The sequence below is a fragment of the Elephantulus edwardii genome, unplaced genomic scaffold, assembly GCF_000299155.1.
Source record: "Elephantulus edwardii isolate Elephantulus edwardi_28Jun2011 unplaced genomic scaffold, EleEdw1.0 scaffold00079, whole genome shotgun sequence".
NCBI classification, from domain to species: Eukaryota; Metazoa; Chordata; class Mammalia; order Macroscelidea; family Macroscelididae; genus Elephantulus; species Elephantulus edwardii.
Genome location: NW_006399829.1, coordinates 1,792,675 through 1,805,708, shown reverse-complemented (window position 1 = coordinate 1,805,708; position 13,034 = coordinate 1,792,675).

Genomic DNA, 13,034 nt, shown 5'->3' with positions numbered 1-13,034 from the left:
GTCAATTCACCTGGTTGAGGGTCTTTCTCTTTTTGACTGTCCCTTGACTTTTCCCAAGTATGATGTCCCATTCTAAGGAATATGCCCTCCTAACAAATCCCAAAGTTGGCAAGGGGAAGTTGCACCACCTTTGGCTCTTGGGAACATTCTAGCTACACCTTCTCCAAGGTAGATCTGTTCTTTCGGCAGTTTATGGGATATGCTGAGTACTGTTATTCAGTGTCACAACTCAAAGGCATCAGTTTTCCTCCTGCCATCCTTATTCGTTGTCCAGCTCTCAGATTAGTAGATAGGAATAATAACTTTCAGATTAGTGATGTTGTTGTTGTTGTTGTTGTTGTTGTTGTTGTTTTTGTTAAGTGCCATCATCGAGTCGCAGGCGACTCAGCTTGGGTGCCTTTCATCCTCTCTCCAGGTTCATAGGGTTTCCGGAGGAAAGCTATTATGGAAGTGGATGCCACTCCTCCTTCCATGCTTGTTTTAATCGGGGAGCTCCACCCCACTCTCTGTCCCCATTGGACAGATGATTAACCAATCATTAATGCATTAATGATTAACCAATCATTAATGCATTTGACATATCAGTGTCACAGTGTTCAGCCTCACAGCAACCACAAGTGACCATGGGATGGCAACTTGTACACCAGGGCTATAAGACCTAGAGGAATGTCTGAACAAAAACAATGAAAGACTGGCCTGAGGGCCATGGATTAAAAGTCACCCACCTTGGTCTTGGTCACATCGTTTTCTCTTCACTGGATCAGGTGATCTCTCTCTCTCTTTCTCCCTTTGTTGATGTTATTGTTGTTAAGTGCCATCGAGTCACAAGCGACTCATAGCGACCCTATGAAGGAGAGTCCCCAACGCTTGATTAGTGATAGAGGCCCAGAAAAAAAAAAAGAAAAATAAAAGAGGAAGACCTCTAGTGAAATGGATTGATAGAATGACTATGATGGACTCACTCAAAGGAGCAATTATAAGGAGATGCTGGACTGGATAATATTGTGTTCTGTCATACACAGGGTCATGGTGAGTCAGAACTAACTCTACAATACCAATAACATGTTCTCAGAGCACTGAACAAGTCTTTTCTCCTATTGTCTTTTCTTTCCTCTTCCCCTTTACTATTAAAGTGGCTGAACCCTTCTCTTACTTTGAAATAGCATATCTAGATTCTCTTTTCACCTTTACTTAGTTTATGCTTTAGCCACCAACACATACTTAGAGACTAAGGAACTCGATAAATGCTGTGTCTGTGTCCCCGTGGGCTTCTTTTTAAAGGTGGCCAGCCATACAGAAGGGATTACTCAAACTGAACAAAGGCTCCCTTGGACCTTCTGAGCCACCCACAGTCACAGACAGATTTTTACAACTCAATGCTGCTAGAGCCAATCTAGTCATTCAACCCACACTGCCCCTCATCCTAGAAAAGAGGGTTTTGGCCTCTTTTTCAGTGAATGGCATATTTATATGGGATCCCAGGCATTTTTGAGGCAGGACTTTAAAATGCTTTCCCCCATGTGTAATGGTATTTCTGATCTCCAAACAAAGTCCGGATTTCTAGCCACATTGGAGTGAAATCTATCAGATGAGACTGAGGAGCCCAGAAGTCTGGGCTCTGTCATTTTATTAGTTATTTTATTCAGAACAAGTCACTTTACCTCTTTAGGTCTCAACTTCATTAATCAATTATAGTATGTAGAAAATATTTATGGAGTGCTTGTTACAGGCCAGGCTGTATGCTAGATGATCAAGATAATTAGCCACAAAGATTGTTTCTTCACCCATAAAGAGAATGGGTAACCTAGATAATGTCAACTTCCCTCCTCTCTATAAAGACTTTGGAGATGGAGACAGTAGATATAAACCCATAAGACTCTGATGGGTACTCAAAAGCAGGAAATCATGATGAGAAATAGAGACCATTCCCACCTGTCATAATCAACTTCTCTCCTTTTCCGTGCAACACTGGAATTCCACATGACCAGGGTGCAAAGCACGTTCAGCTAGGGCTGCAGACCTCCGGCTTGCAGTCATTCATTATTTAGTTTATAGATTAGTAGATTATAAATATCCTATCCAAAATAAGTCATATATTCTCCGTTCCTCACGGTATGTTCCCAAAAGAACAGGTGTGTTTTCTCTACTTTCATATAAACACCAGACCCTGACCTGTAAGTTCATTAACAAACAAAAAAAAAAAAGAAAAGTATCCATTGGTGGGTGGTAAAATTCCTTTTCAACTCTCTGGCCATGCTTGTAGTTATCTCAGTGTGAACAGCCATCATCTGGAAACCAAGATAAATGAATCACATTAGAGGTTTGTCTGCTGCTAAATTCCAGCCAAAGATAATGGTGCCTGTGACCATGAGGTACAAGGGGAAGTGGTGGGATTAGGACCAGAGATGTTGCTGTTATTAGTTGCCTTCAAGTCAACTAAGACTCATAGAAAGCCTGTGGACAACGAATCTGTATCCTGCCCTATCCTCTGCCATCTTCATTATCACTGATATATTTCAGTCTGTTGTTAACTGTCACTGTGTCAATTTATCTCATTGAAGGTCTTCTCTGGGTTTATTTAACTCTCACTTTGACCAATTCACCAGAGATACTTTGGCATATCATTATCTTCATTTAGTGTCAATTAACTTATCTGCAAAATGGATTTGTCTACTTCTAATTGTTCTTGGTTATCACTGAGATTAGTTCTTACTGAATTACTTCTGAGATTTGAACAAATCTGTCATCAAGGACTTCTTTAAAGTGCTAAAAAGCAAAAATTTCAGTTTAAAGGCTTAGGTGTGCCTGAACCAAGCCATTTTCAATACTTCATAGGCATATAAAAGTTGAACGAGTAAGGTAGATTGAAGAAGACTTGAAGCCTTTTATTGTGATGTTTGTGAAGAATAATGAATATATCACGAACTGCTAAGAAAATAAACAAATCTGCCTTAGAAGATGTCAACCAGAGTGCTTGTTAAGGGCAAGGATGATGAGATTCCTCTTAAAAACTCTAGCAATTCTATCAGGATGTACTAGTTCTTAAAAAAGGATATAATACTTGGAAAAGGAGGGATTCAGTGGTGGATAGAAAGATCCTCAATGAGATGGATTGACATAGCAAGTATAACAATAGTTCTAAGTGCAGGCAAGATAGTGAAGATAGCATAAGATTAGGTAGTCTTTGAGATTCCTCTGACTTAATCTTTGAGTCAGAGTCAACTCAAAGACAGCTAACAACTAACAATAACAACTCAGATTACATGACATACTGTATGTAAAATTTACTATACACATGTGAATTACCATCTGCTTTGTTCCAGGATTTTAAAGGACTTTATTTTAGAAAAAGATAAGAAAGACAATCCAGAAAGCATCTAGCTATCTCTTGAAGCCACAGAATTGTAAACGTACATAGGAACATGACCATTCAGCTCACTCATGCTCTTTCATAGAAACTAAATCCAGAACAGGTCTGGCTCACTCAAGAGAACAGTGTTGGATGCAATAATGAAAAAGAAAACAAATCATGAGAAAGAAACAACATTTAAAAATCTGGTTAAATAGTAAATTACTAATTTCACATAGCAGGAAGTCTAAAGAGTTGACTGTTTTAGAATCTTAACTTTGTCAGTATTTGGACTTTTACTTCATCTAATTATGATGGACTATGAAGAAGAACGGGGAAGGGTGTCAGAATTGGAGGAAGACTCATCAATAATCTATGTTATGCAGATGACACAACTTTCCTTGCAGAAACTGAAGAGGACTTGATGCACATATTGAAAAATATCAAACACTACAGCCTTCAGTATAGATAATATTTCAAATAAACAAATTCCCAAAACTGGACAACTTGACAGCATAATGATAGATGGAGAAAAGAATGAAATTGTCAATGTTTTTATTTAGTTTGAATCCACATCTGTACTGATGGTAGCAGCAGTTAAGAAATTAAAATATATATTACAACTGGCAAGTCTCCTGTCAAGGACCTCTTTAAAATACTGAAGTGCAAAGATGTCAGTTTAAAGACTAAGGCACAAAGACTTGATCCAAGATGTGGTATTTTTTTCCGTTCCTTCCTGTGCATCTGAAAGCTAAATAATGAATTAAAAATATAAAAGAAATCTTGATGCCTTTGATTTATGGTATTCATGAAGAATATTATATACATAATGTTGTTGTTGTTGTTATGTGCCGTCGAGTCATTTCCGACTCATAGCGACCCTATGCACAACAGTCCTAAACCCTGCTCTATCCTGCGCCAACCACACTGCCTCTGACACACCCATCCCGATTACCCCAGTCACTGAATCAATCCATCTCATAGAGGGTCTTCCCCTCCTGCGTTGTCCCTCCATCCTCCCAAGCGTGATGTCCCTCTCCAAGGACCCGTCCCTCCTGGCAACATGTCCAAAGTATGTCAGACGAAGCCCCAGAATCCTGGCCTCCAAGGAGTAGCTTGGTTTAATCCTCTCCAAGATGAATCTGTTTGTTTTCCTGGCAGTCCATGGTACATTCAGTACCCTTCTCCAGAACCACAGCTCAAAAGCATCCACTCTCCTTCTGTCCTCCCTAGTCATTGTCCAACTCTCTGATGCATAACAAGCGATTGCAAATACCATGGCCTGTATCAGGCGCACCTTAGTCTCCAGAGAGACACTGTTGCTCCTGAGTACCTTTGAGAGGTCCCTAACAGCAGACTTTCCCATCGCGATACGCTTTTTGATTTCCTGACTGCTGGTGCCGAGAGTGTTGACTGTGGAGCCGAGCAAACTGAAGCTGTGAACACTCTCAATGTCTTCGTCATCCATCCTGATGCTGCCAATTGGTCCAGTGGCGAGAATCTTTGTCTTCTTGACATTGAGCCTCAGTCCATAGACTGCAAAAAAGAACAAATAAATCTGTCTGGGAAGAAATGCAACCTGAAAACTTGTAGGCAAGGATGGTGGAATTTTGTCTGACTTACCTTTAGCATATTGTCAGGAGGGACCAACTTTTGAAAAAGGCATCATCCTTGGAGAAATGTTAAGACCAGTAAAAAAGACAAAAAGATCATCAAGAAGATGGATTTACATAGTGAGTGTAACAATAGATTTGAGCATGATGGAGATTGTAAGGCTGGCTTATGAGAAAGCAAGGTTTCAGTCTATTGCTTATAGGGTTGCCATAAATCAAAGTACATTTGATAGCGCCTAACAACAACAAGTATGACGGTTTCCAAAGACTTAAGTATCACATCATCATAAGACAAAGGCCAATTGAAGGAAATGTGTGTGAGAATATCTTAAAGAGTGAAGGAGGGGAAAACACCCCTTACATATCTTTCTTACTCTATAAGACCCTGTGGATGTTCCTTCAGGTACTATCAACCAGAGTTTAGCTACATGTCCAGCTTTTAAACCAACTGCTACCAAAAAAAAAGGACTAAAATTTTCATTATATATGATTACATGATTCATGACTTTTGCCATGGGACCATGTTTCCTGAGCATGCTGCTAACCCTGATCAAATAAAATCAAGAAATTATTGGTAAAGAAAAAGTAGGAGTTAGTTATTGGATAGACAACCAACTGGGTCTTATTTTAAAGAGAAGCTAGTTTCTTTTTTCAAGGTGTTTTATGATGCATCATGAACAGTTCTACTTACTTTTTATTTTCTAATTGTAAAGAAATACTGAATATTAACTCTAATAAATTAATTTCTCAATATGAAATAGAATGCAAATGGTTATAGCTTTTGGCCACTAACCAGAAGGGTAAAGGTTTGAGCTCACCTTAAAAGAATGTCCTGGTAAACTAATTCTAAATTCAGCCATTGGAAACTCTATGACATATAGTATTATTCTGACATAGATAGGGTTGCGTTGCTCTGAGTCAGAATCAACACAACTAATAATGAACAAACTGATGAAAAGTCAGATCAAAACAGAAGGAGAAAGCTGCTTGCTAACGGAACCAAGGGGTATTTTACACCAGAGGTAAATGAGGCGGGCTTTAAGGAATATGGTCCCTTACTTCTTCAAACTCTTCCAAGATTCTTTAGAGTGGAGAATGAATGAATGAATGGGCTAGTGTCCTCCTGGACTCTTGAATCCACAAGAGACACTGTTCTACAGAGGCAGAAGGTAAAAACCCAGATCAAGGCTAATGTACACAGAAGAAAGTGCTATTATTATTGACAAGTCACAACTGATGCATAGCTGACCCTCCAGCAGATTGTCGGAAAGAGTAAATCCCATAGGAGTTGATTGCCCATCTTCCTCCTCAGGAGCAATTGGTACATTCAAATGCGGACCTTGCGGATCAGCAGAGAACTGCCGGAAGTCCAGCCTGGGTTTAGAAGGGGTCGTGGTACTAGGGATATTGTTGCTGATGTTAGATGGATCTTGGCTCAAAGCAGAGAATACCAGAAGAATGTCTATCTGTGTTTCATTGATTATGCAAAGGCATTTGACTGTGTGGATCATAACAAACTGTGGCTGACTCTGAGAAGAATGGGAATCCCAGAACATTTAATTGTGCTAATACGAAACCTATACTTGGACCAAGAGGCAGTAGTCAGAACAGAGCAGGGTAACACTGCATGGTTCAAAGTTGGGAAGGGTGTGCGCCAGGGATGCATCCTGTCTCCATACCTTTTCAACATGTATGCAGAGCAGATTATCCGAGAGGCTGGGCTCTATGAGGAGAATTGTGGCATCAGGATTGGTGGAAGATCTATTAACAATCTCCGTTATGCAGATGACACAACCCTGCTTGCTGAAACTGAGGAGGACCTCATGCACTTGCTGCGAAGGGTCAAGGACTGCAGCCTTCAGTATGGACTAAGGCTCAATGTCAAGAAGACAAAGATTCTCGCCACTGGACCAATTGGCAGCATCAGGATGGATGACGAAGACATTGAGATTGTTCACAGCTTCAGTTTGCTTGGCTCCACAGTCAACACTCTTGGCACCAGCAGTCAGGAAATCAAAAAGCGTATCGCAATGGGAAAGTCTGCTGTTAGGGACCTCTCTAAAGTACTCAGGAGCAACAGTGTCTCTCTGGAGACTAAGGTGCGCCTGATACAGGCCATGGTATTTGCAATCGCTTGTTATGCATCAGAGAGTTGGACAATGACTAGGGAGGACAGAAGGAGAGTGGATGCTTTTGAGCTGTGGTTCTGGAGAAGGGTATTGAATGTACCATGGACTGCCAGGAAAACAAACAGATTCATCTTGGAGAGGATTAAACCAAGCTACTCCTTGGAGGCCAGGATTCTGGGGCTTCGTCTGACATACTTTGGACATGTTGCCAGGAGGGACGGGTCCTTGGAGAGGGACATCACGCTTGGGAGGGTGGAGTGACGGCGCAGGAGGGGAAGACCCTCTATGAGATGGATCGATTCAGTGACTGGGGTAATCGGGATGGGTGTGTCAGAGGCGGTGCGGTTGGCACGGGATGGAGCAGGGTTTAGGGCTGTTGTGCATAGGGTCGCTATGAGTCGGAAACGACTCGACAGCATATAACAACAACAACAACACACAGACAAATGCCTTTGCGTAGTCAATGAAGCACAGACATTCTTCTGGTACTCTCTGCTTTCTGCCAAGATCCATCTGACATTGTCAATAATGTCTCTAGTGCCACGACCTCTTCTAAACCCAACCTGTATTTCTGGTAGTTCTCTGTCAATGTACTGTTCAAGTCTTTTCTGTATAATCTTCAGCAGGATTTTGCTAGTGTGTGATACTAGTGATACTGTTTGATAATTTCCACACTCTGTCAGGTCACCTTTTTTTTTTTTTTTTTTTTTTTTTTTTTTAATGAGAATCAATATGGATCTCTTCCAGTCAGCTGGCCAAGTAGTTGTCCTCAAGATTTTTTGGCAAAACTTGATGAGCACATGCAGGGCAGCATCTGTTTACTGAAATATGTTAATTGGTATATTATCAGTTTCTGGCGCTTTATTTTTTGCCAAGTCCTTCAGAGCAGCCTGAACTTTCCCCTTCATCACCATTGCCTCTTGCTCATAGGTTGTTTCTTGACATTCTTCTGTGTCAGCCAATTCTTTTTAGTACAATGACTCTTTAGATTCCTTCCATCTGCTTTTTTTAAAAAAACTAGTTTATTTACAAAATTCTAATACAAATTCTAACAAATTCTTTCCATTTCCCTCACTCCCCCACCCATCAAATTGTACAATCCAATGATTAATCCCTTCATCCTCCTGTACATCCACATCCCTTTGCTTCCAGCCTCTCCCAGCCCTCCCGGATTCTTATACTCATTCTACAATAATGGTCTTATACAATATTTATCCTTATGGGACTGAGTTCTTCCATCTGCTTTTAATACTTCTTGAATCATTCAATATACTGCCCATAGTATTCTTAAGCATTGCAATTTGTTGCTTAAATTTATACTTTAGTTCTTTTAGCTCAAGAAATGCAGAGTAAATTCAGCCCTTTTGATTTTCTGACTCCAGCTCTTTGTACATTTTATTATAATATATTGTCTTGTCTTCCCAGGCAGCCCTTTGAAATCTTAACTTCTTGATTTCTTCCCTTTGCTTTGGCTTCTTGGTGCTCTAGTGCAATATTCAGAGTCTCCTCTTACAACCATTTTGGTCTCTTCTTCTTCTTCCTTCATAGTAATTCTTCATGAATGGCATTCTTGATATCTTCCCGCAGTTTATCTGGACTTTGTTCATTAGTGTTCAAGGCTTCAAACCTATTGCTGAGTTGGTTTTTAAATTCATGGGGGATAAGACGCAAGGTGAAATTTCGATTCCTGTGGATATAATTTAACCTTCTTTAGTTTTTATTTGAACTAGCATATGAAGAGTTGATGGTTTGTTCCACAATCAGCACCTGGACGAGGCCATAGTTGTTCCAATTACTAGCTATGCTTCCAAGACCTGAACAATGAATAAGGATTACAGAAAGAGAATTTATGCCTTTAAACTGTGGTGTTGGAGAAGAGCACTGAACAACCCATGAGAACAAACAGCTATGTTTTGGAGAGTGTGCAGCTGGAGTGCTCCTTGGGGGCAAGAATGATGAGGCTTTACCTCACTTACTTTGGACATATTGCTAGAATGTGCTATTCCTTTGAGAGGAACATGATGTTGGGAGGAGTTGGAGGGTTGGCAAAGGAGAAGAAGGCCCTCGACCAGGTGATTTGCATGGTGACTGCTATAATAGGCTCTTGTGTGTCAGGAAGTATGAGGATGGCATAGGACAGGATAGGGTTCAGATCTTTTGTCTACAAGGTGACTTTGAATCATACTCGAATCAATGGCACCTAACAACAGCAAGAACAACAACAGTATTCCATTTTGTGAATGTACCACAACTGCTCTATTCATTAATTTGTTGATGAGCATTTGGGATGTTTCCATTTTCTTGCTATTATGAATAATACTACAATGAACATAGTTGTACACATCTCCATTTGTACCTCAACTCTGATTACCTTGGTGCATTATTTCTTGCATATATCTTCATTTATGAAAATGCCAGACTGTCTTCCATAGTGGCTTTTTTTACAATCCCACCTGCAGTGCATGAGAGTTCAGATCTCTCTTCATCTTCCTCAAACTTTGTTTAGTGTTCTGTTAAGCTTTGTTACTGATACTGGGGTGAGATGGTATTGCATTACTGTTTTGATTAGTATCTCCCTCATTGCTAATGATTTTCAACATTCCATTATGTGTTTGTTGAGCACCTGAATATCCATCTTAATGAAGAATTATTTCCATGTCTTTTGCACTTTTGTAGTTTGGCTATTAGTCTTTTTCTTGTGGAGGCACTGTACTATTCTGTAAATATTAGTTATGGGCCTCTTGTCTGAAAAGTCAAGTCTTCTCCAGTCTATGGGCTTTTTTGTACAACTTTGGAAAAATTTCTTTTTTATGCACACAGGAATTTGAATTTAGAAGGTCATCAGTTTTAGCCTCTCCCGGTTGCATTTTGGGTTATGTTTTAAAGATTTAGACTAGTACTATTAGGGCTATTAAATATTATATCTCTTGTTTCAGTTGAAAGATGGGTGTAAATTGGTTGTTTTTTATTTCTTTCAGTCATGTGTGAGTTGATTGCATTTACTGGATTTACAATTATCTGTGGCCTGGAAGTCTCTTTAAGTCAATCAGGACCTGTTGGGTGGGCCTTTGAATTTAAAAGTCGATTTGGCAGAAGGCCTGATGTTAATTGTGTTTGGAAAGAACATTCTTCTAAGTGGTGAAACACTGATCTGTAAGTTTGCTGTACTCAAATAAGTTGGAGTTGCTATAATACTGAACTCTGTGCCGCTTGTGTGTCAAATGCCATAATGGTTACCCATAGTGGACAGGGTTTGGTAGGACCCCCAGATTAAGATAGGCTTGAAAGCAGAATTGGCATCCACTTCCTAAACAACATGGCTTGGGAAACTCTATGAATATGAAAGAAAAGATGGTAGTTAAGAACAGGGTTCAGATCTATTGTTCATAGGGTCACTATGATTTGTGCTTGACTTGATGGCATTTAACAACAACATATGATGATCTTTACTGATGAGGTTGATGAGTTTACTCAATGAGTTTTTAGTTTTACCTCTATGTCTCTACTGGTCATTGTGTATGAGTGAGGCATAGATACTGTTACAGTTTTCTGTGAGAAGATGTTCAGTTTTGTCAGTGGCATCTGTTAAAGAATCTATAATTTCCCCATTTAATGGGTACTATTTCCTTGTCGAATATAAATTGACTACACATTTGTTGTTGTTAGGTGCCATCAAGTGGAGTACGACTCAGTAATGGTAGGAACAACAGTCTGAACCCTGTCCTATCCTGTGCCATCTTCCCAATCTCTGACACACTCATTACTGTGTCAATTCACCTGTTTTGTTTGAGTGTCTTTCTCTCCATCACCATCCGTACACCTTTCCAGGTATGATGTCTTTCTCTAATGAATAACCTCCCCTAGCAACATGCCTAAAATATGTGAGACAAAGCTTCCTCTTCTTTGCCTCCAAGGAACAGGCTGGCTGCACATTCTCCAAGATATATTTGTCGTTCTTTTAGCAGTCTGGAGAGGGGTTTTTTTCTGCAGAACAAAAAATCTTCAACACTCTTTTACAAAACCACAGTTCAAAGGTGTCAATTCTCCTTCTATCATTCTTATTTATCATCCAGCTTTTAGATGCATAGCAAGCGACTTAAAAGATCATGGACCAAATCAGGCACATCAAACGGGCATCACTGCTCCTCAGTAATTTAGAAAGTCCTGGCTACTAACTTTCCAGTGCAATACGTCTTCTATGACTATACATAGATGGGCTGATTTCTGGGTTGTTTAATTCTATTTCTTTGGTCAATGTGCTATCGATTTCCTATGTAGTAGGTTTTGAGATCATAGAGTGTGGCATCTACTACATTGGGTTGTTTTTTTTAAATTTTTCAGAACTTTGCTTATTTGAGTTGCTTTTCTTTCTGAATAAAATTGGAAATTGCCTTTTCTATCTCCTTGAAGAGTGCAGTTGGTAACTGTATTGAGAATGTATGGAACTGTAGACTGATTTTGGTAAAATTGTCATTTTCATAATGCACAGATAATATTTTTCAATTTAATTAGCTCTCCTCTTGTCTCTACTACAGGTCTTTTATGTCTCTACTTAAGTTTATTCCCAAGTATTTCATCTTATGGTTGATTATTGTAAATATTATTGCTTTTCTTGTTTCCTTTTAGAGTTTTATTTGTTGCTGTAGAGAAATCAAATTGATTTTTACATGATACTCTTTTGTTCATAGGGTCATTATGAGTTGAGCTTAACTCGACGGCATTTAACAACAAAAACAAAAACAACATATTTATGAGTGTGATGAGCTTATTTGATGAGTTTCTAGTTTTACCTCTAGGTTTCTACTCTATTAGTTATTGTGTATGAGTGAGAAGTGAATACTGTTACCGTTTTCTCTATGCAGATGTCCAACTTTGTCAGTGCCATCTCTTAAAGAGGCTGTCATTTCCCCATTATTCTGTAGAGCTAAAGTAGCCTAGCCTGCCATTCTACTTATTTCACCTAACAGAGTTTTCTTTGTGGTTTTGTTGTTGTTGAGTCTTTAGGGTTTTCTATATACATTATTATACCATCTACACATAATGATAATTTTACCACCTTTTTACCAATTTGAATGCCTCTTAGTTTCTTTCTTTAATTCAATCAATATTGAATTAAACAGTGTTAATAATTGACATTCTGGTTGGTCCTTGTTCACAAAGGGAATGCCTTTAAATTCTCATTGAGAAAGAAGTTGGCTCTTAGTTTTGTGTGTATTCTTCGAAAGCAGGAGTGACATCCACTTCCTAAACAACATGCTTCCAGAAACTCTATGAACATTGATAAATGTCGCTAGTTATAGAAAGCTTTCAGGCCTTTTGTCCATAAGGTCCCTATGAGCCATGCTCAACTTGAAGGCAATCAAAATCAACAACAACAACTTTTAACTATGTTGAGGAAATTTCCCTCAATTTCTCATTTGTTGAGGATTTTAATCACAAAGGAATATTGGATTTTGTCAAAGGCTTTTTCTGTAGGATCATGTGATTCTTGTCTTTTTCTTTATTGATGTGATAAATTACATTGTTTTACTTAAGTTTAACCATCCTTGGATGCCTTTTACAAATCCAGCTTGATCATGATAAAGTATTTTTATATACTTTTAGATTATATTAACAATAATAGAGTTATTATTCAGTAAGCTGGACTCTATGAAGAGGAGTGTGGCATCAGGAATGGAGGTAGATTCATCAATAACCCGTGTTATGCAGGTGACACAACCTTGCTTGGCTTGGTGAAAGTGAGGAGTACTTGAAGTACTTGATGCAGAAGATCAAGAAACACAGCCTTCAGCACGAATTGTGTTTCAATGTCAAGAAAACAAAGATTCATACCACTGGACCAATAGACAACATCATGATGGATAGAGAGGAGATTGAAACTTTCAACAGCTTAATCTTGCTTGGATCCACAATTTACACCGTTGGTACCAGCAGTTAGGAAAT